Source organism: Myodes glareolus, chromosome 15, assembly GCF_982192425.1.
Source record: "Myodes glareolus chromosome 15, mMyoGla1.1, whole genome shotgun sequence".
Lineage (NCBI taxonomy): Eukaryota > Metazoa > Chordata > Mammalia > Rodentia > Cricetidae > Myodes > Myodes glareolus.
In genome coordinates, this window is record NC_142040.1 from 16,395,475 (window position 1) to 16,414,297 (window position 18,823).

Genomic DNA, 18,823 nt, shown 5'->3' on the forward strand with positions numbered 1-18,823 from the left:
TCTATTGACTGTTGTGTAATAATAATGTTGAGATATGGGGAAACAATTGCAATTTTTATTGTTATTGTATGTACATATCAATTTTTCACATATTACTTTGGCAAACTTTGTGGTAAAGCAAGAAATAGCTTAGACTTTAGAAATGCTTTATAATTAAACCATCAAATAAATAAAATTATTGTTAAACTATAAATATTTATACATATCTTCATCTACATATTTATAATGACATACAGCAAGGTAGGTCATGTACCATTATTTCCTCAAAATTTACAAAATTAGAACAAGCAGATTAAATCTTATTGTTAAGTAAATTCTCTCAAGATACAGTGTAAACAATGCTTATTTTCTGTGGCATGTTTATGTTTCTCAAAATGCATCCATTCAAAAATAGTCACGTGTTGTGATATGGTGTTCAACTACAAAAAGCAAACTTTCTACTTGAAATTATTAATGACTTCTTTGATACCCATCCATATATAAGAACACTAATTTGCATAGTATATATTAGTATCCATGAGATGACATAGCTATATAATTTTTGTGCCTGATACTTTATATTCCATTCCACTCTAAATACTTTCTCTTTCTTTTAATTTATTTTTCTCTCACACAGTACATCCTAATCACAGCTTTGCCACCTCCCCTCCTTCAATATCCACAGTACCTCACGTTCCTGGCAAATTAGAACAGGCCTCCCATGGATAGCAAGCATATGCAGCATAACAGTATGCAATAAAACCAGACACAAACCCTTCCTATCAACTCTGGACAAGGCAGCTCTGTAGGATGAAAAGGGTTCCAAGAGCAAGCAAAACAGTCATAGATAGCCTACTCATACTGTTAGGAGACCCACAAAATTCCCAAGCTAAGCAATGACAACACACACATAGACGACCTAGCACAGACAGATGCAGGTTCTGTGTTTGGTGCTTCAGTCTCTCTGAGCCCTTTGAAAACTCCTTAGTTGATTATGTGGGCCATGTTCTCCTAGTACCCTCAACTCCTCTGATTTCTACATTCCTTCCTCCCACTGTTTTGTGGGGTTCATTGATCTCCAACTAATATTTGACTGTAGTGTCTCTGCATCTGCTTCAGATGCTGCATCTGCTTCAGAACCTTCTCTGATCACTCTTGGGTTAGGCACAAGTTTATGAGTAGAGAAGAATGTGATTAGGAATCACTGACTTTTTTTTTCTAGGTGCGTTTAGTTCTATCCAAGGTCGATGGACTGTACAGCCTCTGGTTTCTGGGCATTCAGAAAGTATTTCTGACTTGAGCGCTCTCTTGTTCTGTGAGTCTCAAGTTGGACTAGTCATCGTTGATCACCCCTACAAGCTTGAAACACCGTTGCCCTAGCTCATCTTGCAGGCAGAATAGGTAGTTTCCTATCTGTACTGTGTTTCAATACTGGATGTATCCCAGTTCCAATACTAGAAGCCTTGTCTATTTACAGAAGATGGTCATTTCAGCCTCCAAATCTTCCATTGCTAGGAGTTCTCACTATAATCATCCTCATAGGTTCCAGTAAATTCTACTGCACTAGGTTTATATATCCCACCCAATTCTAGTCATCTCTCCCCCACCATCCTTCCCTCCTCAACCTGATCCCTCATGTTTCCATCCACACCAAACTCCAATCTACCAATAAAATCAATAGATATATTCCATTCCCCCACAAAAAAGCTTTTTAAATAGTTGTTTAAGGAAAAATGAACATGTGATTTTTCTAAATCTCTCTTTTCCTAGTCAAGTATGTATCTAAACCTATACTTATATTTCAAAAGTTATGAAGGAAATTAAAAAATACATTATGAAACCACTATTGAGAAAGTTATATAGGATTGATATTTCAGTCTTTTCCCTATTTCTAAATATGGCATGAACAATAAAATAGTCAGTTTTTGAACAATATGTCATTAAGTGTGTGTATGCCTGCATGAAAAGAGAAGAAAAAATTCTTTAACAGCTAACTGATTTTGTTGAGTCACTGAATGAACAATAGATAGCTCAATAATGACACTAAATTCTTACTTTGTCTTTCCCTCTTCAGTTCACTTCAGGCTTCTGCATTATAAATACATCTTTTTACATAGAACATGAATATTAATCTTAAAACTTGTTTCCATCCTGGTTTGTGATCTATCTGGCAGTAGCTATTGAGACCCTATGCACCCTTAGCTATGTCCATTGGAGGAAAAGAAATGATAGTAAATCTCTTCACTCTTATTTTTTATTGAAATATTTGTTTTTGTACAAAATGTATTCTGGTCATACTCACACCCACACTCCTCCCAGATCGTCACCATACCCCACCTACCTGTTCATATCCACACACCTCCCAGATCATCACCATACCCACCCAACTGTTCATCTCTATGCCCTTGAATATATTCATAACTGCCCCTTTGCAGACATTGTCTTGTGTGTAGCTATAGTGTATTTCTCAAGGTCAAGTGTAATATTGGTTGTTAGGTTCTGGAGGAAGCGTATTGTTTTGGCAATTCATTTTTGTGTTTTGTGGTTTGAGTTTAGGAATCTGGAATTTTGATGATTTAGTTGAGATCTGTTTTTGTCTTTGTTGGCTTGGTGTTCTGTTTCTTTGTTACTCTCTGGATTCTAGGCAAGTGTTGGGGCTGTGGGGCCACTGGTAGGAAACACTTCTGCAGATCAGTGGCTGGCAGAAAGAAACAGAAATAAAAAGACTTATAGGGGCTTCAAGAAAGAACTAAATAAATTGGTTACACACAAAGAGACAAAGTTCAAGGGAGCTGAGGTGTTGGGGAAAGAAGGCTCCTTCAAGAAGGCTGCAGCAGGACAGAGAGGATGTCTGGAGAGAAAGGGATAGACTGATTGAGGAGACCATGCGTCTTTAACAAGAGATTGGGTCTTCAATGAAGTAAGCTGGTGTGGGAAGAGGGACTCCCAGAAGCAGGCTGTGACACAGCTGAGCATGAAACTGGAGAGATAAGATGGAAGACAAGAAGTATATTGAAATCACTTTGCTGAGACACAGACTGGCCTATCAACTAGGAGACCCTGGTTAAAAAACAAACAAAAAAATTTTGCTGGACATTTCCTGCAGAAAAAAGGGATGGAGTTGGTCTCTAAGATAAGTCTGATAGTTTCCGGAGGAAAGGACTAAGTCAGGTCCACAGCAAGATACGAAGTCTCCAGGAAATACTGATTCTCCTTGCCTTAAAATGGATATTCCTTAAATGCTCTCATTGGACAGATTTAATCCCTTCTGCTATTTCTGGGTCAGTTGGTCATCCTCTCTTCCTCTAGGAAAGCCAGGTGCCGACATCTTTCTCTGAGAATTGTAAGCTCTGTGCCAGAGGAGGTGTTTGCCGTGAGTAAGAATTAGGTTACTCCTTAAAAACAGAAAAGGGGAATGCATAGGTCAGTGATTGCTGAAGTTAAGCCGAAGGGCCAAAGGGACATCATTTCTGATGTTTTCTTCATAGCTATTCCCTTGGGGTTTATATTTTGTTTTGTTTTTACACATTTCTTCTTATTTTGTTAAGTATCACATGAATCCCTGGAAATTTTATAGTCATCTTGGATCTGGGTGGGGCATAGCAAATGCCCAGCAGGTTTTAGATTTGGACTATTTCAAGGGGACTTTCATATGTCACATTGTTTTTCACATTGGAACAAAGGGCACCTGCTTATGTTCTTCGACAGTTCACCCCTCCTCTAGGCTTCCATGGTTTTATACTCTGTTTCAAATGTCAATGTTGATTTGAATCTCAGTCCACCTTGCACATTAGTGTATTTTTGTATCAGCTGACATAACCAAAAATGCATTGGATTTTTTTCCTGTTAGTTGCTACTGAAATGCCACCTACTATAGCTATAAGTGTTACATAGTAAGTACTTCATAGATTTTTGTGGTTTGGTTAAATCAATGACAAATTAAGTCAGACTGATTTTATGTAGTTTTAAAAAGCAGTGCTTATTCAAGAAACCAGTTCGCTTTCATGGGAACTTAGAGGTCTGAAGAAAAAAATGATAAATACATTTCCTTGATGAAAATACAAAGGAAATAATAACACTGATTATTGTTTGATACAAATTTTAAACATGCTTTAAATTGCTATTTAAACTCTTTAACCAAATAAAAGGGCCATTATATTGATCTCTACTTTTTCTTTTGTTGCAGCAGAATATGCTTTTTGTCAGTATTCTTTCAGTTAACAATGCTAATAATGTGGCCATTGTTAATATTTGCTAGCAGGAAATCAAAGCACCGAAACATGACAACAACCAGCAGGTTTCTGATACTGGGAGTTGATAGAGAGGATTGCATCAGGAAACAGAGGCAGCTCGAAGATGAGCCCTGCCATGCAGGGCCTCAGGAGATTTTGTATATCCAGTCGATTTCCGGAATTAGAGGTCCAGGAGGATAAAGAGAGAGAAGCTTCACTGATGAGGGGTGATAGCTACAATTATCTGTGAATGTAAGGATGAGATTGATGATGTAGCTAGGAATTATAATGGCCTGGTAAAGCCTTAGATTTTCTCCTAAGATCCATGAGCTCATTTCCCAGAAATTTGACTAGCCTCTAGTACCTGAAATGACGAATCCTCAATGTGTGCACCTGAAATTTGATTAGACAGCCTTAGGTTACCTCCAACGTGTGAGTACCCCTAATTGAACCATTATGAATATTTTGTCATGCTAGGCATTGTTATGGCTAGCAGATGTCAGAGCTGGGTAAGACTATTAACTTCTTTCCCTCTTTTGGAAGCTTGTATGGTATTTTCTGGTACAATGAAGGTCAGAGTGAAGGGAAAAGGAAGGCTATAAGGGTTGGTTCAGCTTGAAACCTCAGTGTCCTGTGCCTTAGCATGTGGTGTCTTCAGCAATACTAGTGTACCATCAATCCATGAGAAGTAACCAAGGGTAGTAGATACAGTCTGTATTATTTTGGGGGTCTCTGGGACTACCCTAAGCAATAATTCTGAAGGATATTCTCCCTGCCTACTATTGGGATTTTGGGATTTTTGTTAGTCCGTTGTTCTTGTGGAGCTACATTGTCAGCCATATTGGTGTAACTCCCTTTAAGATTTTAGATAGATTGAAAAGATTTTATATATATATATATATATATATATATAATATATATATATATATATATGATAGACAGGTATGATATATTATATCATTATTATATATAATAAATACAATACTTAAGCATATATTATACTTACAAAGTATATATACTTACATGTATGTATATATACATGTATATGTGTCCACTTACCAGGAAGTTAAGACAGATGGAGTAGGGGAAGTGACAAATACCCCAACTGTTAAATAAAATTTCAAGGAATCCTACTCTTTTAACTATATTCCAAAACATGTTTTGGAAAAAAAAAAAGAAAAATCTATCAGTTCAAACAAGGTCTTCTCTTTCTGGAATTCATCAAGATTTAATGATGTTTTCCACAATTACTCAGAATTATACATCCCTATGAAATAAATTCAAATAAAAATGCCTATTAATTTAATGTAGAGATGTTTAAACATCATTGTTTCCAAGGTTGCATAAAGACTCTTCATAAAGAATGAATAATAATTTCTCAGGAATAAAAAATAAGAAATAAGACTTTATCATTTATTAGTCAAGGATTTTTATCTTATTTTGCTTATTATTCTTAGATATTGTGATACTGGCCTTAGAATGAAGCCCTCAAGTCTCTTTTCATGCTTAAGTTAATGACAGAATGTGTTGGAGTAATCGTGTAAATTTTCATACTAGAAAACTAAAACAGAAGTGAACAGCTTGTCTTAATATTCTGTGTTGTGTATTTTGTCAGTACGGAAACCACTGAAATCTCTGAGTCATGTTTAGTTCCTAAAAACCTGTCACCATCCCTAGTTCGCTGTTCTCTCACCAGAATGTTCAAGCAAGCTGTCATCCTTGGGAGATATCTAGGAATATATAGATCTGTAGAACAAAGAGATTAGCATATTATTAATCAAATGTAATTCTCATACTCTTCAGTTTCTTTTGGTTTGTATCAGCAATGAATGCTGTCTTCTTTCTGGATGCTTGCTTAAATGGCGGTGGCAAAAAGATGAAACTGTCGATGAATGTTTAATTTTATTTATATTTGGATGATTGGCTGATCACTAAATATGGTTCTTTACGATATTCTTTCAAGTGAACTAGTAGACCTCTGTGCCTGTTTTCTGTTGTGCTTATTTTGCTGTTGTTTTCATCAATTTATTTTATATCTTGACTGCAGCCTTTCTCCTCCCCATCCTTCCCACTCACTCCCTCTCCCCCATTCTCCCTCTTCCACCCTCCAATTCAGTCCTCCCACTTTTCCATGAAGGAATGGCCAGGTCTCCTATGAGTATCAATAAAACAGGGCATGTCAAGCTGCAGTAAGACTGAGCTCCTCCCATATATTAAAGCTGAGCAAGGAAACCCAGCATGAGAAATAGGGTCTGAAAAGTTAGTAAAAGTGTTGGAGAAGTACCCTGTTCCCACTTTTAGGAGTCACATAAGAGGACCAAACTACACAGCTGTAATATATGCTGAGTGCCTCACGGGTTGTCAGTTCAGTCCTTGTGAGCCCCTATGAACTCAGGTTAGTTCATTGTGTGAGCCACCCCTTCCTCCATGGTGTGTTTGACCTCTCTGCCTTCTACAGTCTTCCGCTGCAGGATTCCTGAGCTCCATCAAATGTTCGGGTGTGGGTGTCTGCATCTGTCTTCATCAGTTGCTGAATGATGCCTCTCTGATGAGAATTGGGCCAGGCACCATTCTTGTCATAGGTTAAGGCCAGTTCAGACTACTTATGCACTATTGCTAGGAGTCTAAACTGGGGTCTGCCCCATAGACAACTGGGAGATTACCTTGAAGCAGGCTTCCACCTGACTTCAAAGTCCCTCAATAGTCACCCTCAGCATTCTTCCCTTCAGTGCCAACCCAACCTGATTGATCATTTGACCTTCTCATTCTGCCCTTAATCCACAAAATCTCTTCTATTTCTCTATCCAAGGGAGATCTGGGTGACCCCACCTCTATGAACTTCCCTGGTTACCTAGTCTCTCTATGTCTGTAGATTGTATAGCATAGTTGTCCTTTATTTTCAGCTAATATCCACTTATAAGTGAGTACATACCATGATTATCTTTTCTCGGTCTGGGTTACCTCACTCAGGATGATTTTTTTTTCATTTTCCTTTCATATGCCATCAAATTTCCCGGTGTCCTTGGTTTTAACAGTTGAGTAACACTTCATTGTGCAAATGAATTTATCCATTTCTTGGTAGAGGGGCATCTAGGTTGCTTCCAGACTCTGGCTCTTACAAATAAAGCTACTATGAACAAAGCTAAGCACATGTCCTTTTGATATGATTGAGCATCCTTTGCATATTTGCCCAAAATCGGAATAGCTGGGTCTTGTAGTAGGTTGAGTCCCAGGAACTGCCGCACTGACTTCTAAAGTGGATGCATAAATATGCAATCCCATGAGCAATTCTGTATTGTTCTCCCTGCTCCATATACTCTCCAGCATGTTCTGTCAGTTGTGGTTTTGATTTTAGCCATTCTGACATATGTAAGATGGAAATTCGGTGTTGTTTTGATTTGTATTTCCCTGATGTCTAAGATGTTGGACATCTCCTTAAGTATTTCTTGACCATTTAAGATTCATTTTTTTTTGAGAATTCTGTTTAGATTTGTACTCCATTTTTTAATGGATTTGTTTGGTTTATTGATATCTAGTTGCTTGGGTTCTTTATATATTTTGGAAAATAACCCTATCACATATGTGGTTGGTGAAGATCTTTTCCCATTCTGTAGGCTGCCAATTTGTGCTATTGATGATGTCCTTTGCCTTATAGAAGTTTCAATTTCATGAGACCCCATTTATTTCCAACATCAGTGCCTGTGCTGTGCCTGCTTTTAATTCACCTTCATAACTGTATTTCCCCATGAGAGATAGAACAGCCTCCTCTACTGTATTTTCTAGATGCCCTGAACATTGTGGCTAGAAAAGTTTAATTTATTTTTGACTGTTTCAGAATGCTACTCATCTGCAGAAAAGATTTACCATTTACACTCATCTCTTGTCCTGCATTTCTTGTCCTTTTGTAACACACAGTGATTTCTCATTTTCCAGTTCTGAACTTATGCATCTGTTAGAAATACTTTCTAGAAAAGGTGACTGTGGTTAGCATGACTGTAATAAGGGTTTATTTTCTCTGAAATCACAGGTTTGCTTCCTGTTTTTTTACATAAAATGCTTCTTTGAATAAGAAAGAAGAAATAAGTTAGGGGTTTTTAATAAATGATATTTATTTTTATCCTTGTGAATTGGTGTTTTGCCTTTATGTATGTCTATGTGAGGGTGCCGGATTCCCTGGAACTAGAGTTATGAGCCACCATGTGGGTGTTGGGATTTGAACTCAGGACTTCTGGAAGGGCAGCCTGTTTTCTTCTGAATAATCTCTCCAGCCCTTGGGAATAAGAGTTTGAAGGAAATAATAGCTTATATTTACCAAAGTATTAGAGTGTCTTCATATGTGAAATGTAAATAGAAGTTTTCCTTTATGTAGATTGGGGACACAATAATTTGATGACTCATCTGTCCATTTCATTCCCAAAAGTGAAAATGGCAACGTGAAAGCCAATGTCTCCTACATGATGAGGCAGCTATCCATAGTGCAGAACCTACTTCATAGTACCTTCTTGCAAGTATATCCTCTAGCCATTGTGAAAATTACAATTAGTAGGCCTTCCCAATTTCTTATGCATTTTGATTATCTATAGATGTATACATTTTCTGAAACTGTTAAAAATTTTAATTTGTCCTATTTTATTTAGAAAGGTGTGTTGCAGAAGCCACTGGTAGATATCTGAAATCCTGATTACTACCAATCAACCTATGCTATGTTAATCTTTTATATATGTGGGTACAAATTTAATGCATTTTCACATTTACAAAGTACTTATAATGTGGTCATAAATTTTGCAGTTTGAGGGGAGATGGCAAAACTAGCACTATTTATTTTGCCTTTTGGTGACTTCATTAAAAGATTTGCTATCTCTGCAGTTATTACCATTACCAGCATACACTTTTCTCCTTATTGTCCAGAGCCCTAGCCTTTTCATGTGGAATGTGTTATAATTTTTACTTATCATGCCCATGTTTCCAACATTTCTGCTCTTACACTTTAGTAATATTATAATTGCAACAAAGCACAGGGATACTGAGATTACTGATCTTATAAGGGATATGGTCACTTTGTGGGTGGAATGTATCATGTAGACACTGGTTCGAAGGGTGATTCAAATTCAGGCTGGACGGAAGGGACAAGAGCAAGATTTTATGAGTCTATTCAGATTGCCACATGATTATAAATCAGTGTATTTCTTTTTACTATTTTGCACGTACATTTTGAACTAGCCAGCTGACGGTAACTGACACCAGAGAAACAACTGTGTTCAAGAAGGAAGACTGTGCTGGAACGGATCTCAGTCTGAGCGATGCTTGCTCAGGGGGCACGGTGCCCATGACTTGATTCCAATCATCCTGTAGAGCCAAGGATAATGGTGAACAATTGAAATCTCAGAATTTGAGAGGCGATGTTAAGATGCTTAGAACTTTAGAGTCAGTTCTCAGGTACATATCAAATTTGAGGCCTGGATGGCACATATGAGATTAACTCTAAAATGACAGAGAAAAAGACTTACTCTCATGGTTATTGAGTTGAGAATTCTAAACTCGAGATGTCAACAATGTCAAGGACCTACTGTACCACAGACTCTGGTGTCTTTTTGTCATATTTCTTGCTTGTGATGGGGGTTGGCATTCTTTCATGTCACTGATTGAAGCCACATTACTACAGTCTTGGCCATCACCTCTGCATTGACATCGTGTCTTTCCTGATGTCTTTATCAGCAGAATACTTGTCTTTTAATTTGGGACTTCTATGGGGACCAAGACTGACATCGTCTTTAGATCCTTAAGCAATACATCTCTGAATGGAATATTTTTAAGTAAACAAACAATCACATGACGCTATGCCTTGAATATAGGTATAACACATGTTTTTTGTTTTAGCAATATTCTGCTTGCTAAAATAGTAGCTTAGATTTATTAATGTATAGTAGTGAGTTAGTCTGATAATTTTTGTGTCTGTTACTTTTATGTAATTAAGTATGTGGAGATATAAAAATACTCTTAAGAATGGGTGGGACTCAATATTTCTTACAGATTTCCTGCATGAAAATTGATACTGAAGCACAATGATGAAATTAATGCCTCCTGGGTAACATCTGTGGACTATAATAACTGTGAATAAAGCCCAACACAATACCACAATACTGGAAATTTAAATCAGTATCAGTCTCTCTCTCTCTCTCTCTCTCTCTCTCTCTCTCTCTCTCTCTCTCTCTGTGTGTGTGTGTGTGTGTGTGTGTGTGTGTGTGTGTTTTCTTTTGAAACTCAATTATACAGTTCTTGCATGTGAAGCTTGTAGATGACAATATTCTGTCACAATGCTGAAAGGTTGGAAATGCTGGATGGAAGCATCAATCGATATCACCCATAATCTCCAAATAAGTAAAAGAAACTATTTAATATACAGAAGTAAAAATCCAAAGTAATGTATAAAGTTTCCAGATATCTCCAATGCCTCACCCAAATGAAATTCAGTAGGAGAGATATTAATCATTACTTCATTGACTCTATACAAGTGGGTTTGTGTAAGAAGCTGGATAACAGCTGTAATAAGTTTTATATAAGTAAAAATTATGAGGCTTAAGACACATTAAGATTGGAAAAGATATTGTAATAGTATCTTAAGTATTCATAGGATCTGTCTCTCTCTCTCTTTCACTTTCCATAAATGAAATTGACCTTCACAAATTGGGTATTTCATAATTATATAATTTTATCACTACTTTTCAATATATTTGCACTTTAACTCCATACAGAGATTCAAATTAAATAACACTAAGAAAATTCTTATTTTAAATAAAAGGACAAATATTGAAAAGCTTAGATATAAACCTTACATTCTATTTTAATATTGCCACTTACAGATAAAAATCAGGTCAATATATTTACCAGTTCTGAAAGGAAAGCAAATGTTTGACATGATAAAAGCATATAGTTCCTCATTTAAGTTCATTTTAGCAATTAAAAGGCAAAGTTTAATCTTACTATACTGAATTTATCTTTTAAAGTACCCCAATCCTACTTTGCTTTCATGACAATTTTAAAATGCAGATCCTGTGATTAAGTCAATGTATTTTTTACACATTGAAATTTTCTTTTAAAGTGGCTGACAATAAAACAAAAATTATAATGTGCTTAGACACAAGTCCAAACTCCCAGATTCAGATAACAAGAGCTGAGTGTTTCAGTGTGGTGTGGATATGACCCCTGGGAAATCACCATGTGGAGGAACTTGAGAGATAGAGCAGAAAATACCAAGCGATGTCTGTGAAAAATGTGTCAAGAAAACATTTTAATGGAATTTTTTCCACTTTATTTACCAGCAAACAGGATAACCAATAAGTACATGTATCTTCACTGCTGAGTGTTAAAGCCCTGCCAATTTCTCTACCCTATGATTGATAGAAGCCCTACTGTTCACCATCTGTTATTAAAGGGCCACGTTCTCCAAGCAGACATAGTTTTTTATATAATTTTCAATATTATGGGCATTATACATCTCATATTACTTTTGTGAAATACATGAAGGCTTTGGAAATAACATCTGGCTTCATAGTTTTTCATGTTCTTCATCATGTTTCTGACATCTTCATTGTTTATTGGAACATTTCTAGTTTACACACGGAGCATTTGGAGGCTGACTAATACTGATATCAAAAACAAAATATGATGTGGATAGGTTTGAACACATATGCACACTTTGCAAAAAGGTCAGAAAATAAACCTTCTTATAAGACTTCTGCATTTAAAAATTATACAAAAGTAACAGTTTTCCTTTTACACATGAAGTCATCTTTTGATCGTTTATGTTGGAATATTTGAGTTATACTTTTAAATAGGCAGAGCAGAAAAGAGAATCTTAAAATTTGTGGATGGGTAATATGTTACTTCAAAGACTTGCAGGCGATTCTTTAAAGGAAACTGATATGTATTTATGAAGGACCTTCAGAGTTTCCAAGTTAATTGAACTCAATCAAATTAAGAAAGAACAGATTGGATGTTGATCCAGAGATGGAAAATAGTTGGATAATGTCTAACCCAGATGGTTCAGTGGAGATCTATGGACATTTCAAAAACAGCATCAAGGAAGTTGGAAAGGTTTTAATTAAATGAAAAAGAGAATAAACATCAATGATCAGATTGTAAAACTTCAATTTTATTTTACCTTATATTCTGATGAAAATTAAGGGAAAAAATTTCAGTACCAAGTTTAATTAAAGTAGGCAATGCAAAATATTAAGTTATAAATGCAGCAGTTTTTCTGTATTCTAAGTTTCAAAGGAATTGCAATGGGTATTATTCTGTGGATATGTATAAAAGGGAATTTGACTAGCCAAACTATATGAATTTATAATTTCTACTTGAGAAAAAGAAGCAATTACTTTAAAATTAGTTTGTACTAGCACCAAGACAATGGGAACAGATACAGTGGGCCATGCCTTGACAAGGATTACTTAGGTCTGCATACATTTTGATTTCTCTTTAACTTAAACCTCATGTCCCAACACTGAGAATGAACTGTGGGACAGGGAATTACTAGATCTGGATCCCTCTATTTGTCTTATGGTGGTCACATGGATTCAATACTCTTACTCTTTTTTTAAAACTTAAGACGCAAAATAATTACTTTGTAATCCAGTAATTTGGGTAATATGTATGATGATCATCATCACGTTGATTTGTTCATTTATTGTTCAAGGTGAAATGGCAGCTGTGTCCAAAGTTTTGCTTTCACTAGTTTTCCCAGTATAAAACAATGCAAGCCTGCATTTTGATAGGTAATAATTTATTACAATAAGAATCTCCATCTGTAGCAGTGAGACATTCCTTGATGGGGGATGAAGACTACAATTATCTGTAGAATGAGGACAAATTTTCAGAATGTAGGTAGGGATTATGCTGGTTAGGTGAAATGGTGTTTAAAGGCTCTCAAAGATCCTTGACTTTGCTAGCCTTGGGGAGTTGTTCAGGGTTCCAATATTTACAGCTTATTTTCATAAAATTAGTTTAAATGTATTTATATAAAATTATTTAAAATTTTGTAATATATAATTACAAGTAGAGAACTCTCTGACATGTAATTCAAAGTTGTTTTTAATGACAAAATAAATTTATTTGAGAGTTGTTAGTCATTTTTAAGGAAATGTCAAAAGAAAATTTTGAAAGGATGTATACATAAGCTCTCTTCAAACTTAAATTTTTTTCTTCTTCAGACATAGCATATGTAAAATGTACATTTACTTATTTCATATAAAATTAATAATATTTTGTTTCCTGGGAGAAACTTTTGTAAAGAGCTGTTGACTCATATGTCAAAAAAGGAATAATACCTTGTCCTAAGCATGTTAACTGCCACTTGTGTCCATTTTATTAAAGATTCTATTATAGTTAACTATATAACCTTTGAATTAAGTTATTTAAGTAAATTTTAACTTGGGATTTCACTAAAGACTTCTTTAAATATTCATCTAATTCAGAATTTCATTAAGTATTATGCCCAACAGGAACATGTGCTTTTGGCACATCACAACCAGCACCGTGATTCCAATGCCATTTTAAAGCAATGTTGAATTAATTTACATGTATGATTTAATTCTGTTAAGGGGTTCATTCTGCACCTGTTGGGTCATCTTTGTTACAGATTTTTTTTTTAATTTGGAGAAATAAAAATCTTTTCAGTGATAGTATCTACTTAATTCCCTGGGCTTTTAGTTTAGGCAATACTCCTAAAACAGACCATTATTAAGGATTGTTCTGTCTTATATTATAGAGGCCAAAGATATGAAACACTGATTCTTTTTCTGATTTTGATTTTCTCAAGTTACCAGTTAGAGGCAAAATTCTAGCAATTTGATGATAGTATATCTCATTAGTTTCACTGGAAGATACAGTTTGACCATGAACTCTTGGCATTTTCCTTGCTTGGTGAAAGTGCACTCTATCACTTGGCCACAGTAATATATGCACCCATTTTACTGCTCTTTCTAACTGCACATTTATTTTCTCTTTGCCCTCTTGCCTGTGATGCCTCTTGGGTTTGCATTAGTTGTGTTGTGGATCATGTTCTCAAATCTAGGAACCTAAGACTTGTGGTGTCTCTAGTCTTTCACTGAAATGTAAATTTATAGTGACCCTGGAGAGTCAGTCTGGGAAAACCACAGGTATGGCCAGCTCGCATGTGTGATTTCCCATCTTACTTGTTTTTCCAGTGCTGTCATTTGCAGTCCACCAGTACATGTCCCTTACATTCTCTTTCTTCCTCTGTGTGTACACCACAACCAACTTCTGTGTCGGACTTACAGCACTTAAATGACATTTAATTCCCATTTTTTATTAAATGTTTCTTTGTACTCTTATTAGGTTTCCCTCTCAAATGCTGTCAAGTCTATGGCTATTAAATGTCCCTAGCGGTACATTTCTAAAACTATTTTGCAAAAGTTTTTTTTAAGTATTAGGAAGTAATGCAATTTATTTATCTTAATACATTCCAAAGATTATAATTTCTTTTGTCATCCGTTTCTGCTGGCAGTGCTGTGACAATACCCACCATGTTAGAATGCTATCGTCAGTTTTAAAAAAAAGTTAAGCCAAACAATGTCCTCTTTTTTACATATGTCATACTTTCCAGTTTGGTATCTTTAATGACTGTGCTTTGTCCTTTGTAGTCTAAAAATACTAATAAAAAGACTACTCCAGATTCTTACTACCCCCTCCTTTAGTTGGTTAAGTTGATCTTAACTGCATGAGTGAAGTATAATTAGACCCAAGTTGTTCAAAATAGAAGAGTTTTTAGAATACCCACCCAGTATGAGGCACTAGACAGTCTCTGCTGACTGTAGACACCTAGAGATTTCAATTAGGCTACATCTCACCAGTAGCTTCTGCTGTCAGAAAGCAGTTGTAGAAGCTTCCCTAATTGCCTATTTCTTCTTACCACGTCTTCCAGAAATCACACATATTATTTCTCACATTTTAAGTGGAGAAACTCCTACTACAAATTCAAATAACAAATCCAAGGCTTATCTCCGTATTAGAACTTGCTATTAATTTTAAGAAGCAGAGGCAAGGCTGTGGTTTGAGAAAACTGAGCACAACTGAAAAGCTCCACCTCTACACTGGACAAATATTTTCTGGCTAGGGAAACAGATTAAGACACTAAGTGTGTTATTTGAGTTAAATATAGGCATCCAGTGAATAATGAATTAGAAACATACATTCACTAATCTAGAAAATCCCCATGTCAATTCCCATAGATCTATGCATTTTGTCACCACAAATGCATATTGTTCAATTATTCATTAGCAAACATCCTTCTTATAGAAAATATTTTCTAATACGTTTAATCAGAATGTGTACGGAGAAATGATCAGTCTTCCAGTATTCCTCTGGTTGGACCACACTGTGAAAGCAGGATAGAGGCAAACTGAAAGATAATTTTGTAACTACTTCCTAAAAAGATTCAAGTGGTGCATATTTGAGCATTGGTGTCCAGACTTCATCATATTTTTATGAGATTTATGATACAAGAATTAAATGTATTATAGTCAAATACATGCTATTAAAATGCTGTGAATTTACCTTATTCCAAACTTCAGAGCTTTAATAGAACACCATGTATTCTATCAAGTCCAGTTGCTAGAGAAATAATTTCCATTGGCTTTTTTTATAGAGCAAATTGCATCATAAATCAAATCAACTAGATTTGTTAATTTCTTCACAAAATCCAACCTCCATTTGAGACAATCTTTCACTTTCTCATTATGCAAATACTTTCCACAGAAGGTGCTATCTTCTATCAATTTCTGTATAAGTAATGTTATTTGTTATGTCCATTGACCTTAGACATACATAACTAATCACATAAGTTTTATTTTGTTAAATATAACATAACATGTCACAAAACTCTGTGTGTGTGTGTGTGTGTGTGTGTGTGTGTGTGTGTAGCACTCTGTCAGCATAGAATTGTTTTTTTCTCTTAAAACCATTCCACTACCTCTTACATGTTGTTCTCTGAGCCTTAGTAGTATACTGTATTGTAGTTGTATCAAATAGTGTTGAGCAACCCACAGTCCATTGTTCTCTGCGTTTTGACCATGTGTATATTTTGTTATATTTCTTGTCTGCTACAAAAAGTGTATTTTTTGATGTGGGGTAAGAGCTATGCCTACCTGCAGGTATAAAGAACAGGATTTTGAACACAGTGAGATACCGTTCTGTGAAACTGGAGGTAGTAGCTTCTGCTGTAGAGTCTTTGGCCTCATTATCCATGTGCAGAATGTAATTCGGTAGAATTACTGTGCCAGGCTTTAATTCCCTTCTGTTGAATTGGTTTTAAGCCACATGAAATGGCTGTTGGTTTCCTCAAAGATGTCAGTGCCATTATTGCATCTTTGAAGCTATATTGTGGTGTTAGTCAATGCTCTGTCTCCTAGGCATTACAACAGAATGGGGTTATCGATTCATTTTCTTTCTTGGCAGCTTTCACAGCACCTTGCACTACCAACAACTGATATTCTTCAGGAAAGGTGTCTATACAATTATTGAGACTATTGACTATATATCAATATGTCTCAATATACCTAGATTCTGACACACAATAAGTTCATAATACAATCTTTATGTCTTAGGAATATTTTAAGATCAAATTGTTCATAAAAATAAGCTGGGCTTATAAACAATTTTTGTTTAAGCTCAAATATGCTGCTTAGATCCTAGAGAACATACTTCCTTTAAAAACAAACAAACAAACCAGAAGATTTCTTTTACATTGTTTTGATATAGCTTGATAAGATAATATTGAAAGGCAATCATATGAAAAAATTTTCTGGATATGCCACAATGATTTGCATTACAAATCTAAGAGATGCATTGGCCTAATGAAGGACAAATACAGCTTTTGTTACCATTAAATCTAAGGTTCCATTTACGGCAGAGATATATTCGTTTATCATAATATATTGACAATATTCCTGATAACACTGAGTTTCATTAGTGAGATAGAAAATGTTCTATCTCATGAACATTCTGTTTAGGAGAGGGAGACAAACAACAAAAACTCAAAGTCATAGTAAGTAAGTTTCATGCTATATTAAATGAGAATAAATGCTATTGAGAAAGATCACAGCGAGAGAGAAAGCAACTATGCTTTGTGTAGGAATTTTAGACTTACTAGGATATCTCATGGTACCCATTGCTCAGAAGCAACTGAGGAAAACGTTTGATAGAGATTAAAATGATAGAAAAAGACCTTCTCAGGTAAAGTAGCCAGGTCAAGGCTCCTGAGACAGAGAGCGGTCTTCCTGTCATTTTCAGCATTGAAACAAGAATTGTGTAGAAAGCTGATTTAATTTATTACAATACAATATTACTAAATTATTCAAAATAGCTATTTGCTTGTATTTTCTGACTTTGTAAAAAGACATTATTTTTGAACACAGAAAAAATACGATTTTCACAGAAGACACTATTACAAGAGGTAAGAATGACATATTATTAAAAATTGGAAGGCCGGTGAAATACAGTTAATCAAAGCAAAGATTACAGTGTTTCATTTAAAGGTGACAGACTGAGTAGGTACTAAAGAAAGGAAAAAGTTTCACCACGGGGATTATTTGCTCCCTTTCACAAATATATGAAGAGATTTTAAATTCTTTAAGTTTCTAGCGCACAGAATGTTTAAAATTATTTCATCCTGAAAACTATTAAAGCAAGTGTCATAAGATGTAGTTACTCATTACATATCAGACAAGTATATAATCTTAAATAATATGTCAGTCTCTAAAAGTCATTGTTCCAGGCATTTTTGTTGCCTACCATCTATGTTTGGAAATCAACATATTCATAGAAACAACTATACTATCATGTACAACAGCGTAAGACAAATGTTTAGCAAGTTTTTGGAAATTGCATATTTATAAATTCTTTAAGCATTGAATAGATAATAATAAATCTTTTTATTTCATTATCTGTGACCTGCCTCAATTAAATTCATAAAATATTTTAAAAGCTTTTTTTAAAACAGGAAATATCTTGCTATAAGATATTTTCATTAACCATGTGAAAGATTCACATTCTGCCACTTGCAGCAAATTCTGTTACTTGGAAATGCTTTTGTCTTTATTAAATTGATCTTAAATAAAACATTGTAGACTTACTATATTTAAAAAGCTGTTTGAACATCCAATATCTAATTAGTTACTTAAGACATTCATTTGTTTTTGTTGTTTATTTTTGAGATTGTATTTTAATTATATTTCTTTCCTTTCCTTCCTCCAAAACCTTCCATATAACCCACCTTGCTCTCTTTTATTCATTGCTTCTTTTTCATCAATTGTGCTTACATTCATACCGCTATTTATATACACATATATAACTCTGAGTATAACCTGTTGAGTCCATACAGCATGACTTGCATGTATGTTTTCAAAATTGATCATTTGACACTGGATAATAAGTTGATGACATCTTCCCTGGAGAGGACCACCTTCAGGCTCACAGCTCTCCTCAGTTACATGTAGTTTTTGTTTCTGTGATGAAACCTTATGGACTACCCTGGTCCAGTTTAGCATGTTCGAATGTGTCCTCCTCCTTCTGTTCTCTTTGCTTGGCCGTATTAG

At 35.2% G+C, this 18,823-nt stretch overlaps 1 protein-coding gene across 2 annotated transcripts in view; it reads left to right on the top strand.

The window, feature by feature from the left end:
- Edil3 (EGF like and discoidin domains 3) overlaps nucleotides 1–18,823 on the top strand; it is a 445,087-nt gene that overhangs the window by 152,384 nt on the left and 273,880 nt on the right. The gene's annotated exons all lie outside the window — the stretch shown is intronic.